The sequence below is a fragment of the Triticum aestivum genome, chromosome 1A, assembly GCF_018294505.1.
Source record: "Triticum aestivum cultivar Chinese Spring chromosome 1A, IWGSC CS RefSeq v2.1, whole genome shotgun sequence".
Taxonomy (NCBI): Eukaryota; Viridiplantae; Streptophyta; class Magnoliopsida; order Poales; family Poaceae; genus Triticum; species Triticum aestivum.
In genome coordinates, this window is record NC_057794.1 from 550,241,984 (window position 1) to 550,254,220 (window position 12,237).

The 12,237-nt window shown below is 44.8% G+C and overlaps 1 long non-coding RNA gene across 1 annotated transcript; it reads right to left on the reverse strand.

Moving 5' to 3' along the window:
• Positions 1 to 729: 729 nt before the first annotated feature.
• Positions 730 to 2,486, reverse strand: LOC123180519 (uncharacterized). The gene is made up of 3 exons (XR_006491086.1): positions 1,393 to 2,486; positions 1,184 to 1,235; positions 730 to 1,098 (listed from the first exon to the last, which is right to left on the reverse strand). It is a non-coding gene; the product is annotated as an uncharacterized lncRNA (long non-coding RNA).
• Between the last annotated feature and the right edge of the window lie 9,751 nt (positions 2,487 to 12,237).

Genomic DNA, 12,237 nt, shown 5'->3' on the forward strand with positions numbered 1-12,237 from the left:
ATTTGGACTATATAAACACGTAGACAACTGCATAAGCAGTATTAGTGCGCACACTCACGCCTAAGAGGCGCGCCCAGGGCGCGCCCCAGCCTCTAGTATTAGATAGATAGATAGATGGATAGATAGTTCCGTCCAGACGCCTTGTCACCCAAATTTCTTGCAAGACTTGCAGCAACAGACTTGTTTTAGCGTAAACACCTGGTGATGCAAACAATGATATAAAAGAAATGATAGTACCATACAATCGTTATGCACCCAGAATAATAATGGTTCAGTAAAAACATCAAGATACGTCACATCTCTTCGCACATATCAGTGGTTGTACATGTCATACCAATCTATGGCATACGGTGCATGTTTAAAAGGTATAACAAAACACAATAGAAGAAAGTAGTGGCTTAGCCCTAGAGAATGTAAAAGGCAGTAGACATATATAATAAAGGGGCATTAATATGCATTTATAGTAGTTTGTGACACATGATAACGGGCAGTAGATCGCACACATAGCTTGCTTGCACATTTCACACCAACTGAGCACAAATCAAGGCATGATATGCACAAAAATAACAGAGAAGCCAGTGTGGGAGAAGGGATGGCTCACCAATGCACCCCCAGATCCAAGCTCCAACACTTCGATGCCCTTTTGGATTTTCATGGAAAACCATATAGACACATATAAATAAAAAATCTACAAAAAGAAGATGTTATATATTGTAGTACTAATTCCAATCGAGGCATGATTATATTATTGGAGGATGTTGAACTCAACGGATTATATTCTTATTGATTCCTTCTGATTGTTTATTTGCTGAAAGCCCACCGGTCATGAAATCAACTACGGATGATTGTTAATTACAATGCTCTAGGAGAACTGATCAGGGTGTGTGAGCACAAAAAAACTCAGCAACCTTCGTGATGACAACTGTGAATAAACATAAAAGGTATATTTTGCCTTTATTAATTATTAATTTTGACTTCATATTCACAAAGAGTAATACCAAGTTCCATTAAAAGGTTGATAAAAGGCCGAGTGCTAGCCTTGCCTTTTTGGTTTTAAAGGGAGGGGGTCTCATCAGCAATGACACACCCCTTAGTTCACTACAGGGAGGGAAAACAGTCAGACCCACTTATTCGGTATCGATGGATCAAACAGGAAGCACAGGAGGCAAGTAGAAGCATATACCTTGAAGTACCATCCCCCTCATCACCTAGGGTAGCAGGACCATCGACCAGCGCTGCATATTCATAGAAGCCCAAAGCACATACAACCAAATTAGATAAACATGTTACTGATATTGATCTTATTCTTACAAAAGACAGCAGATAAACATGTCAGAAGAAAATATACACTTGAGATTGTATTTAGTAGAGTACAAATTCAAAAATACTTACAGTTGCATTGATGCAGCTGAAGCTGATTATCGTGCCCTGAGCTTCCCGCAGCTTGACATGTGCCACCCGCTTTTCAACCATCCTGTGGATGCATGGCTGTACAGCAGAACCTTGAAAACAACCAAGTTCAAAATTGAACCAAAGAATGAGCGAAAGATAAGAATGCCTATCAGGCTATGCTGTAATTGTTGGATTAATATATTGGAAATTAAGAAGCGTGATAGTCAGAACAGACTATATCACAAGATTATAGCAGGGATATGCAACTACAGATCAAGTAAAGATGATGTTGAAATAGCTGATGTGTTCACAACTCAATTAAGAAGTATAATAACCTAAGAGACGCCGGTCTTTTTCCCTCCATATCTTAGCATGGACATTTCACAATCCATCTCCTTTAATTCTTCTTATAACAATTATTCAACACCCGGTCCACTATTCGGCTAATATTAGCTAGCTCGCTACCTTGCTATGGACAATGTCCACACTAACAATTTCAATAGTTATTCTTGTTCCCAGACTGATCCATAGACCATAGTATATTCCTTCGCCTAAGCCTCTCGCAACGCAAGCTACTGCTCTCCTATATAAACCAAAATAGCATTATAGTGTAGTTAACTCTTGGTTTTATACAGGATTCTAGTACTGTTGAATAAAAACAAACCAAGTGCTTGTGGGTCATGTAAACAGAGAAGCAAATGAGAAATCGGGATGTGGTTCAAAATATTTCAGTGGTACCATCTATAGTTTAAAAAGTCATTTTGGGACTAACATACATGTAGGTAATGCACGAATATCATGCATGTTGCGCTAACAACATTCTGAAATCAAATGCGCACACCATCTATCACATGTCCTGATTCCTAAAGCTGAATTAAACTCAACCGATATATGCAGAACAATTAATATTTTTGTGGCAGTACGTAGAAAGATAAACCCATAAAGAGATAATAGATATGACTAATGGGGTCATTTTAATTTACTATAATTGTCATTTACCCCCAAAAACAGTTGAAATTATCATGTATGCCATTGGGTGTCGTGTTATTTAAACTAAAATTCAGACAAATAAATATAAAACTAACTTAGGAGAGAAGTACTTTGTCCTCCCTTTCTTTCTGCGCCTGTCGACCACTCAAATGATGGCACAAAGCAAAACCCAACAAATTGGAAGGAAAGGAGAGGGGTCCCTCACCTAGCGAAGCGATAGAGGGGGGGGGAGGCAACAGGCAAGAACAACAACGATGAAAACTTGTATATGTGCGCCTAATTGGGAGACATATATTAGATGACATAAAAGTATATTGTGGCTAATTCAAGAAATCTATATATCCTAGAAAAATAAGTGATTTCCAATTGATCAAAGGCATCCTCTTTATCATCTGGACACACAAGAAGAAAATTTCAGACCAAATGTAGCAGATCAGATTGTCTTTTCAGCTTGTGAAAAAGAGTTAGCTTTTTTAGGGATAATAAGTCAAAAAGGTTATGTTGTGGTCACAGGGAACATAACGTCCTAACGGTGGATACTCGAGTGGTATAAGCAGGTAGTATTTTTATCTCATTTAGTCGCATTAAAATGAACCTAGACTATATACTGCAGCTAATATATTTCATATTGGCGTAAAGGGAGAAGCCCGGTGAAATCAGCTAAGAATTCATCTAGGAACGATCCGTTCTGTTATTTTCAAAGGCACATATCAAATGATCCCAAGTAAGAATATCAAAGTTGTGGAATCTCAAAAGATCCATCTAGGAACGCAAGTATGGTAACTAAATAGTGATTAAATTAATGTTTGAGCTTGGATAAGGTTACCTGGGTGGCCTCTTCTCCAAACGGTCCTCAACTTTGGGACATAGATGGCTTGCTTAATGCAATCCGGGCAGCATGAGCCTCTTCAAATGGAATGATCCCTGTCATTGCCCGCAACATTAGACCATTAGACCATGCAAGTACAAAGGTTTCTATAAAATTCAAGATTTCCACAATATATGTTGAATATACAAATTAATCCAAAAATCAAATAAGCAAAAGAAAATCACTATATTGAATATACAGAGTACTCCACATGGTCCATATGTAGAAGCCAGCGACCAGAGTTGCATTTGTGAACAAGTTCAAAGGATAAACCATCATTTGATTAGGAGCAATAGCTACCTGAGTAGTCTGCAAGAGTTTGCATTATTTTGAGATGAATTGGCCATAACTGAGCTTCCCCGCGAACACTTGACTACAAAGAAGAACATGGGTGAGTAGCTGGTACTCACACTGAACATTTACTCAGTCAAGATCAAGACAGAATGAAAGATACAAAAAAGATCTATTAACAAAACAGTAGATGCATAGGACCAAGCACAAGTTCTTTCAGTCAAGATCTTTGTTCAGTCAAGTTGATGTTCAGAACCTCTCAATTTCTGTCAGGTTTTGATCTGTCAAGTTGATGGTCAGTCAAGATCAAATTTCTGTGACCAAATGATCTTAGACTTACTCTTAACGATTGGATCATGAAATTGCAGTGATAAACATGATAAACAATACAAGGACCCCAAAAACCTATATTCAGTGATCTTATTAAAGAAACTACAGAACATACACTGTATTCGAAACTTGCTGCCATTTAAGCTAGTTTTTCACAGAAAACTCATTAGGACCCCCAAGAAACCAATTAATCTGATGAGATATTGACATTATAATGTGCATCTCATTCAGACCTGAGATGCAAAAATATCCTCTCCCTCATTGCTGCCTTTTTCCTTTTTTATGCATTCATTCAGTGATTTGAATGTTCTGTACATTACAATGTGCATTTCAATCATACTTGAGATGCAAAACTAAAGCTTGAAAAAAATTCAGGGAACTTGCTACTCAAAAGATAGACTAAATTCAGGGAACTGAAGCTTCAAGATAGACAAAAGAAGCATTTTGGAGTAGAACATGGGAGGCAAAAGAGGGGGAGCCGCACCTTGGCAAGTGGGGGCGAGAGCACCCACGACGGAAAAGGTGTTTCTGAACGGGCCATCATCTGGCTGTTACTGGAACTGAACCACGTAGTATAACTTCAGAGAACACTGAACCAGATTTACATATTTAGCTAGTGAGATGACATCATGTGGTTTTCCTGAATGTAAATGACCGCTTATAAACATTGCATGCTTGCAAAATTAAAAGCAAACTCCGTTCAAATAGCCTGAAATTACCGAAAATAAAGCTGTAATACTGATATATTATCCTAAAGATTCAGGCAGGTTTCCATCTAACCTGATTCTCTGGGATTATTTGCAGATTACTTCAAATAGTTCAACGGTGTAGCTCACCTTCGAGCCAGCACCCACCAGGCGGTGACCTGCAAGCCCAGGCATGGAAAAAGTAGAGGTCAGAGAGAGAGAGAGAGAGAACCTAATGAAGAATGAAGTGGAGACGGGGGCCAAAATTGGAGGCGGCAAAGCACCGGCCATGGTGCGGCCGCTCCTCCAGGTGACGGGGGCGTGCGAGCTCGACGAGGGAGCAGCGATGCGGAGCAGCTGCGACAGCGAGCTGCGCTCCTCATGCTGAGGACCGAGAGGGCGGGGAGGAGGATACGGCGCGGCAGGGAGCGGAGGCTGGTGGCTAGGGTTAGGGTTTGGGGAGAGAGAGAGAGAGAGGGGTGAGGCGGGAGGAAGAGGAGAGGGGCGTCGCGGGGTCGTGGATAGGTGCCCGGGCGAGCGGCGATGGCGGCGGAGGCGGCCGGCGGCGGCGGGGCAGGGAGGGGGCGCGAGAGGGAGAGAGAGGCGGGCACCGGAGGGAGAGAAGGAGGCGAGCGGGAAGGGCGGGACGACGGGGCCGCGGTCATCGGCCACGGCCACGGCGAGCGGGACGGGCGGGGCGGGGCGGGCGAGACGGGGCGAGCGAGGCGGCGGGGCGAGCGGCTGGGAAGGGGAGAGAAGAGGCGGCTAGGGTTCTACGGGAGGAGCTGGCGACATTTTATACCCTACAATGAAATGACTAAAATGCCCTCGGAGGGGGGGCGCTGGAATTACGCGCGGTGGCACGAGATCTTTTACAGCGGGAGGTAACTATTCATTCCAGCAGTGATTATTTTAGATCCAACGGCCCAGCTTCCTTCGGATCTTGATCCGACGCCCAGAATCGCATCAAGCAAAGCAATCCGACGGCCGAGAGTGCCTGAGCTCTAAGGAACCTTGTAGGAACATCCTTCTCTTATCTCTTGATTTTTGAAAATTTTCCAAAAACTTTCTTTAAAATAAAGAACTCTGAAATACCGGATATATTTTTAAACACAAATAATTTAGGAAATTCTTTTTTTTTTGAAAAATGTGACATGGTAACATTTTGCCAACTAAATGTTTTATATTTTCTTAATCACAATAAAAATCTTATAAAACTATATGAACATTTTTTTTTACATTTTTAAAATTTTGTTGAGGTTTCAAACTATATAAAGAACGCCGGAATCGGAGTTACGGTTTGGAAATGGCAAGCGATTCAAATCTGACATCGGTCTGCCATTTACAGCAAGTAGCCATCTAAATGCAATGAGATGAACATACTACAGCACCCAAACATGGCAACAAAATACATGGCAGGGATGCATTCAAGATGCTTAACAAAAGGCTAGCACTGAGATACGGCCAATTCATCCATTAACATGTTCAACATGGCAAAAATGCATATGGTAAACAGATCTCAGACTTAGTGAAAATTAACACTTGTCTGTAATTTCAGATCAGGTAGCACTCTTCGGAGCAACAAAACTACATGCTACAGGATCTGAACAAGGCAAAGTAAAACATGGCATGGAGCTTTTCAAAAAGCTTAACAAAAGTCCCTTAGTGACCTTGAGCCAAAAGGGATCAGAAAACACATTAGCAAGCATGTGAACATAGCAAACACACAATCAGTTTTCAGACTTAGTGAAAACTGGCACATGCTGAAACATAACTAAAGTAGGCATGTTTACGAGCTCGATGCACTCACTACGGTGCAAGTCATGAAAAACTAAGCATACATCTATCAAGAACAAACAAAATGCAAGCCAGATATGGCAAGAACAATAGCATAGCATGCACGTATCAAGTACAACATCATCGGCAATATTGCAAACAAGTTGACAATCTGCCCGGAATCACAAAGTAGCAAAAGTAGAGCTCGATTGACTCAAGCTAAGGTGCTCCAAAATTGCAAACAAAGACATGGATGGATAGAGCACTACAAGATTAATAAAACATTCTTACTGATCATCCTCAAAAGAGGCACGGATCACTCGGAAACAACATGAACATATGACAACATGAGATAAACAGCTCAAGGACTTAGTGGAAATGCTAAGTCCCTGAAATCAGCATTACCAAATGCCTCACTTGGCAAGCTTGTGCTAGTCACCACACACATCACAAAAATATATGGGTTGCACCTCTGGAAAGATGACAAAGCCCTTAACAAAACATATGTAGAGCATCAGGGCATATCATGCACACAATAATCATGGCAAAAATGACAAAAACCTAAATGGAGTAGCAGATCTGACAAATATCTCAAGTAGGCCTCTTCTAACAGCATTTCGGGCATCAAGATGAACTCAAATAAAAATGATGCAATGGAATGAAATGATGTACTCTCTGAGACGAACAATTTGATATACTATATGCATGAATCGGAGCTACGGATGCAAAGATATAACATGACGAACATGAGCACATGGATTAGGGACTTGGGGAAAAAAACGGGGTCAACCCTAATATTTCCAGATCTGGATCGGGGGCACGCAATCCGAGGTCAGTCGGACTGTCGCCAGAGTCGCAAGGAGAGCTCGTCGGAGAGGAGATCCGGCGATGAGGTACTTGCCAGAGAAGGGATCCGGGGAGGTGCGGCCGGGCGCGGGACCCGAGGGGCGGCGAGGGGCGCGGGCCCGGGGCGGCGATGGTGGGGTGGCGGAGCTCACGGCGAAGGCGGCGGGGCGCGGCGCCGGCTCGGGAGGAGAAGGGCGGCTGGCGGCTGTGCCCCGAGTCGGGCCGGGAGGGCTGGGGACGGGCCCGAGCGGGCCTGGCGGCGCGGGGCGATGATGTGCTCCAGGGGCGCCACGTGGCAGCTCCCGGTTGGCGGCGGCGGAAGCGTCCGTCCCGGACGGACGTGTCCGGCCGGCGCGGAGACGAATTTTTAGGGTTTTGGACGAGGGGGATCCGGAATTTCGGGGAGAGACCTTTATATAGGTATAGAGGGAGCTAGGAGAGTCCAAATGAGGTGCGGTTTTCGGCCACGCGATCGTGATCGAACGATCTAGATGATGGAGCAGGTTTAGGAGGGTTTTGGGCCAAATTGGAAGAGTGTTGGGCTGCAACACACACGAGGCCTTTTCGGTCCCTCGGTTAACCGTTGGAGTATCAAACGAAGTCCAAATGATACGAAACTTGACAGGCGGTCTACCGGTAGTAAACCAAGGCCGCTTGGCAAGTCTCGGTCCAATCCGGAAATGTTTAATCCCCACACACGAAAGAAAGCTAGAAATGACCACCGGAGGAGAACGGAGCGCCGGAATGCAAAACGGACAACGGGAAAAATGCTCGAATGCATGAGATGAACACGTATGCAAATGCAATGCACATGATGACATGATATGAGATGCATGACAACGATAACAGCACACGGAGACAAAGACCCGAATCCGAGAAAATAAAATAACTTAACGCCGGAAACGGCAAGAGTTGAAGTACAAATTGGGTAAGTTACATCCGGGGCGTTACAGCCGGTCACTAGTCGGGGTCAGGTGTGTGATGACGTATAAGCAATTTTCTTTGGTTTGATTTTATCCTCCATAGAGCAACTCTAGTAGAGTCGGTCATTTTTACGGTCACTTCTAGTATTAGACTGACGGAGGATACGATACATGGCCATAGACGATGAGGTCGGAAGCATGACGATGTGGTAGCTACCTCTTCTTCCTTTTCACCGGTGGAACCTCTTGGAGGCCAAACAACGTCCTGACCACTCCCCCCCACCCCCACCCAAATTGCAATTCTCTTACGTAGCCCATAACGTACGTACATAGCTACCTCCTAGCTTGGTTGATTTTTGTACTACTTCGAGTCCATGAAGCTTTCTCTGCAAAAACTATTCACGGCTTCGAGTCCATGAAGCTTTCTCTGCAAAAACTGTTCACGGCTTGCCTCCATGCTTCTATCTATGGTGATCCATGGATTTTTACGATTGGTGGGCAATGACCCTGAACAACTCCCTGGGAAGCCCGCGCAAGGGTCTTGCCTCCCTCATCGCTTTTACTGCATGGATCAAATGGAAACACCGCAACACCTGCATCTTTGATGGTGCAACCCCGTCCAGCTCCCTCCTGGTTCACAACATTCAGGAGGAAGCTCGTGTTAGAGAATATTGTTCCATGTAAACTCCGACTCCTTTCCTTTTACGTATTCTACTCAAACTCCTTGTAATCTTCCTTGTACGCCAAGGCTTGGCTTCGGCCATCATCAATATATACAGACCGCGGCTCCCCTCGAGGGAGTAGGAACACTTATTATCTTACATGGTAATCAGAGCCACCTCTTCTCATACATCTAGCCAAAAATCAAAACCCTAAACCACATACCATCGTCTCCATGGCCTCCTCAGCCGGCGTCGCTCTTAACCTTGGATCGCCGCCGTCAGAGAAGCTCGCAAGAGGAAACTTCATCCTCTGGAAGACGCATGTTCTCCCAGCCCTGCGAGGTGCGCAGGTTACTGGGCTCCTGGATAACTCCGACGCCGCTCCGCCGAAGATGGTGGAGGTCACGAAGGCGAACAAAACCACGGCCCTAGAGCCAAATCCTCTGTACGGGCCCTGGGTCGCCAAAGATCAACAGGTCCTATCATATCTACTCAATTCCATGTCTCCAGAAATCCTTGCACAAGTCGTCGGGAAGGACTCCACCTACGAGCTCTGGACGATGGTGACAAATCTCTTCGCCTCACAATCGCAATCCCGGATCACCAATCTGAGGATCGCAATCACCAACACCAAGAAGGGCACCATGTCGAGCTCAGCGTATATGGCAAAGATGAAGAGCCTTGGGGACGAACTGGCTGCTGCTGGGCGCCCCGTCTCTGACCCGGAGATGGTGGACTACATCCTGGCAGGACTCGACCGCGACTACGACTCTGTGGTGACGGCGATCGGCGTTGTCAAGAACACTATCACCGCCGACGACCTCTTTGCTCAGATCTCCACTTTCGATCAGAGGATGGAGATGCTGGGTGATTCGTCTTCAGGAGGATTTCATTCATCGGCCAACACAGTCTACAGAGGCCGTGGCCAGTCCCGCGGCAGATCCCGTGGGCGAGGAGGAAGGGGGCGCGGCCGTGGTGATCGCGGTGACTACGGTGATCGCCAGCCCTCTCCTGCAAACAGAAGAAGCGGATTCAGAGGACGCCCTCGACAACAACAACAACAACAACAACAGTAGGTGCGTGAACATCAGCACGACTACCCTGAATGTCAGATATGCTACAGGCACCATCCAGGAGGCGCACGTGTTTACTGGTGGCGCTATGAAGAGAACGATCAGGAAGAGAAGGAGGTGAATGTCAGATATGCTACAAACTGGTATGCTGATAGTGCAGCAACAAATCACATTACAGGTGAACTTGAGAAGTTGACAACACGGGAGAAGTACAACGGAGGTGACCAAATTCGCACGGCAAGCGGTTCTGGTATGAATATCACTCACATTGGTAGTTCAATTGTTAAAAACCCCATGAAAATTTTGCACTTGAAAGATGTCTTGCATGTTCCTCAAACATCAAAAAAATCTTGTTTCCGTTCATCGATTCACCCTTGATAACAATGTTCTCATAGAATTCTACCCTTATTTTTTCTTGGTTAAGGATTTGAGAACAAGGAGAGTCATTCTTAGAGGACGGTGCGTGGGAGGCCTCTACCCACTCATATCATCATCATCATCTTCATGGTCCAACAAACAAGCCAACATTGTCACCAAGCCATCATCATCAAGGTGGCATAGTCGTTTAGGTCATCCATCTTCAGTCATAGTTAAATATGTTCTTAGCAAAAATAAACTCTCTTATGAGAATAGTGTTGAGTCAGTTTGTGATCCGTGTCAACAAGCAAAAAGTCATCAATTACCTTATCCCATCTCTACTAGTGTGTCTACTGCTCCTCTACAACTTATATTTTCAGATGTATGGGGGCCAGCCCCTACTTTAGTTGGGAGATTTTCTTATTATGTAAGCTTTATTGATGACTATAGTAAATTTAATTGGATTTATTTGTTAAAGAAACGGTCCGATGTCTTCCAAGTCTTTATCAATTTCCAAAATCTTGTTGAACGCAAACTGAACTCTAAAATCATTGCTATGCAAAGTGACTGGGATGGTGAGTATGAAAAATTGAACTCTTTCTTCCAAAAACTTGGCATATCACATCATGTTTCTTGTCCTCATGCTCACCAACAAAACGGATCTGCTGAAAGAAAGCATCGTCATATAGTTGATATGGGGCTTGCATTGCTCGCAAATGCATCCATGCCACTTAAATTTTGGGATGAAGCATTCTTAACTGCTACATATCTTATCAATTTGCTTCCAAGCAAAGTTATCAAATTTGAAACTCCTATTACACGACTCCTTGGTGTCACACCAAACTACACATCTCTTCATGTTTTCGGTTGTGCATGTTGGCCCAACCTTAGACCCTACAATACACGCAAACTTGCTTTCCGCTCAAAAAAGTGTGTCTTTTTAGGCTATAGTCCCATGCATAAAGGGGTCAAATGTCTTGATGTTCCTAGTGGTAGGGTCTACATATCCCGAGATGTTGTTTTTTATGAGTCCGTGTTTTCGTTTGCATCACTTCATCCAAATGCCGGTGCACTTCTTTGCAAGGAGATTCTTCTTCTTCCTTCACATCTTCGGTCCTTTGATCATGGGGGCGACAATTGTTCTAATCAAAGTGACGATATTTCTACTGGTACTTGCTCTTCTCTGTTGCCTGTGCAGGTCTCTGGAGAAAACAGGGCTCAAAATGATCAAAATCCTGAAAATATAGCTCAAATTGATCCTATATTGCATGCTGAGGAAGAAGACGAACCTGGCACGGACGACGAAGGCGATCCGGCGGCACCTGAAACTCCTGTGCGCGTGCAGACCTCGGATCGTGCGAGCAGATCCGCCTCGGATCGTGCCTCTGTCAGTTGCGGCAACGAATTAAGGGAGGGCCACTCCCGCTCCGCCACCTCAGCAACAGGCGGCACCAGTAGCGGGGCCAGATCCCCCTCGCCTCGCGTGCGCCTGCAACCACGGTCGGGCAGCGGATCTGTTGTGCCGGCCCGGGCGGTTGGCCCTCGTGTGCGTACCGGGGAGGCGGCCACACCAGCGGCTACAAGATCATCTGCGCAGGAGGCGACAGATTCTCTTGTGTCAGCGCATGCAGACTCGCCAGGATCTTCTGTGGCCAGTATTCCTGAGATCCAGCCAGCAGCTTCTTCACGGGTTATGACACGTCTACAGAAAGGTATTCGGAATCCTAAAATAAGAAAAGGTGGAACTATACCATATGGAATGTTGTGTATTTCAGGAGAACCAACAACGTTGAGTAGTGCACTTGACGATCCTAAGTGGAAGAAGGCAATGGATGAGGAGTATTATGCACTTATGAGGAACAAAACCTAGCATCTTGTACCAAACCAAAAAGGCAAAAATATCATCGATTGCAAATGGGTGTACAGAATTAAAAAGAAGGCAGATGGCTCCATTGACAGGTATAAGGCACGTCTAGTTGCAAAGGACTTTAAGCAACATTATGGTATTGATTATGAGGACACTTTTAGTCCTGTTGTGAAAGC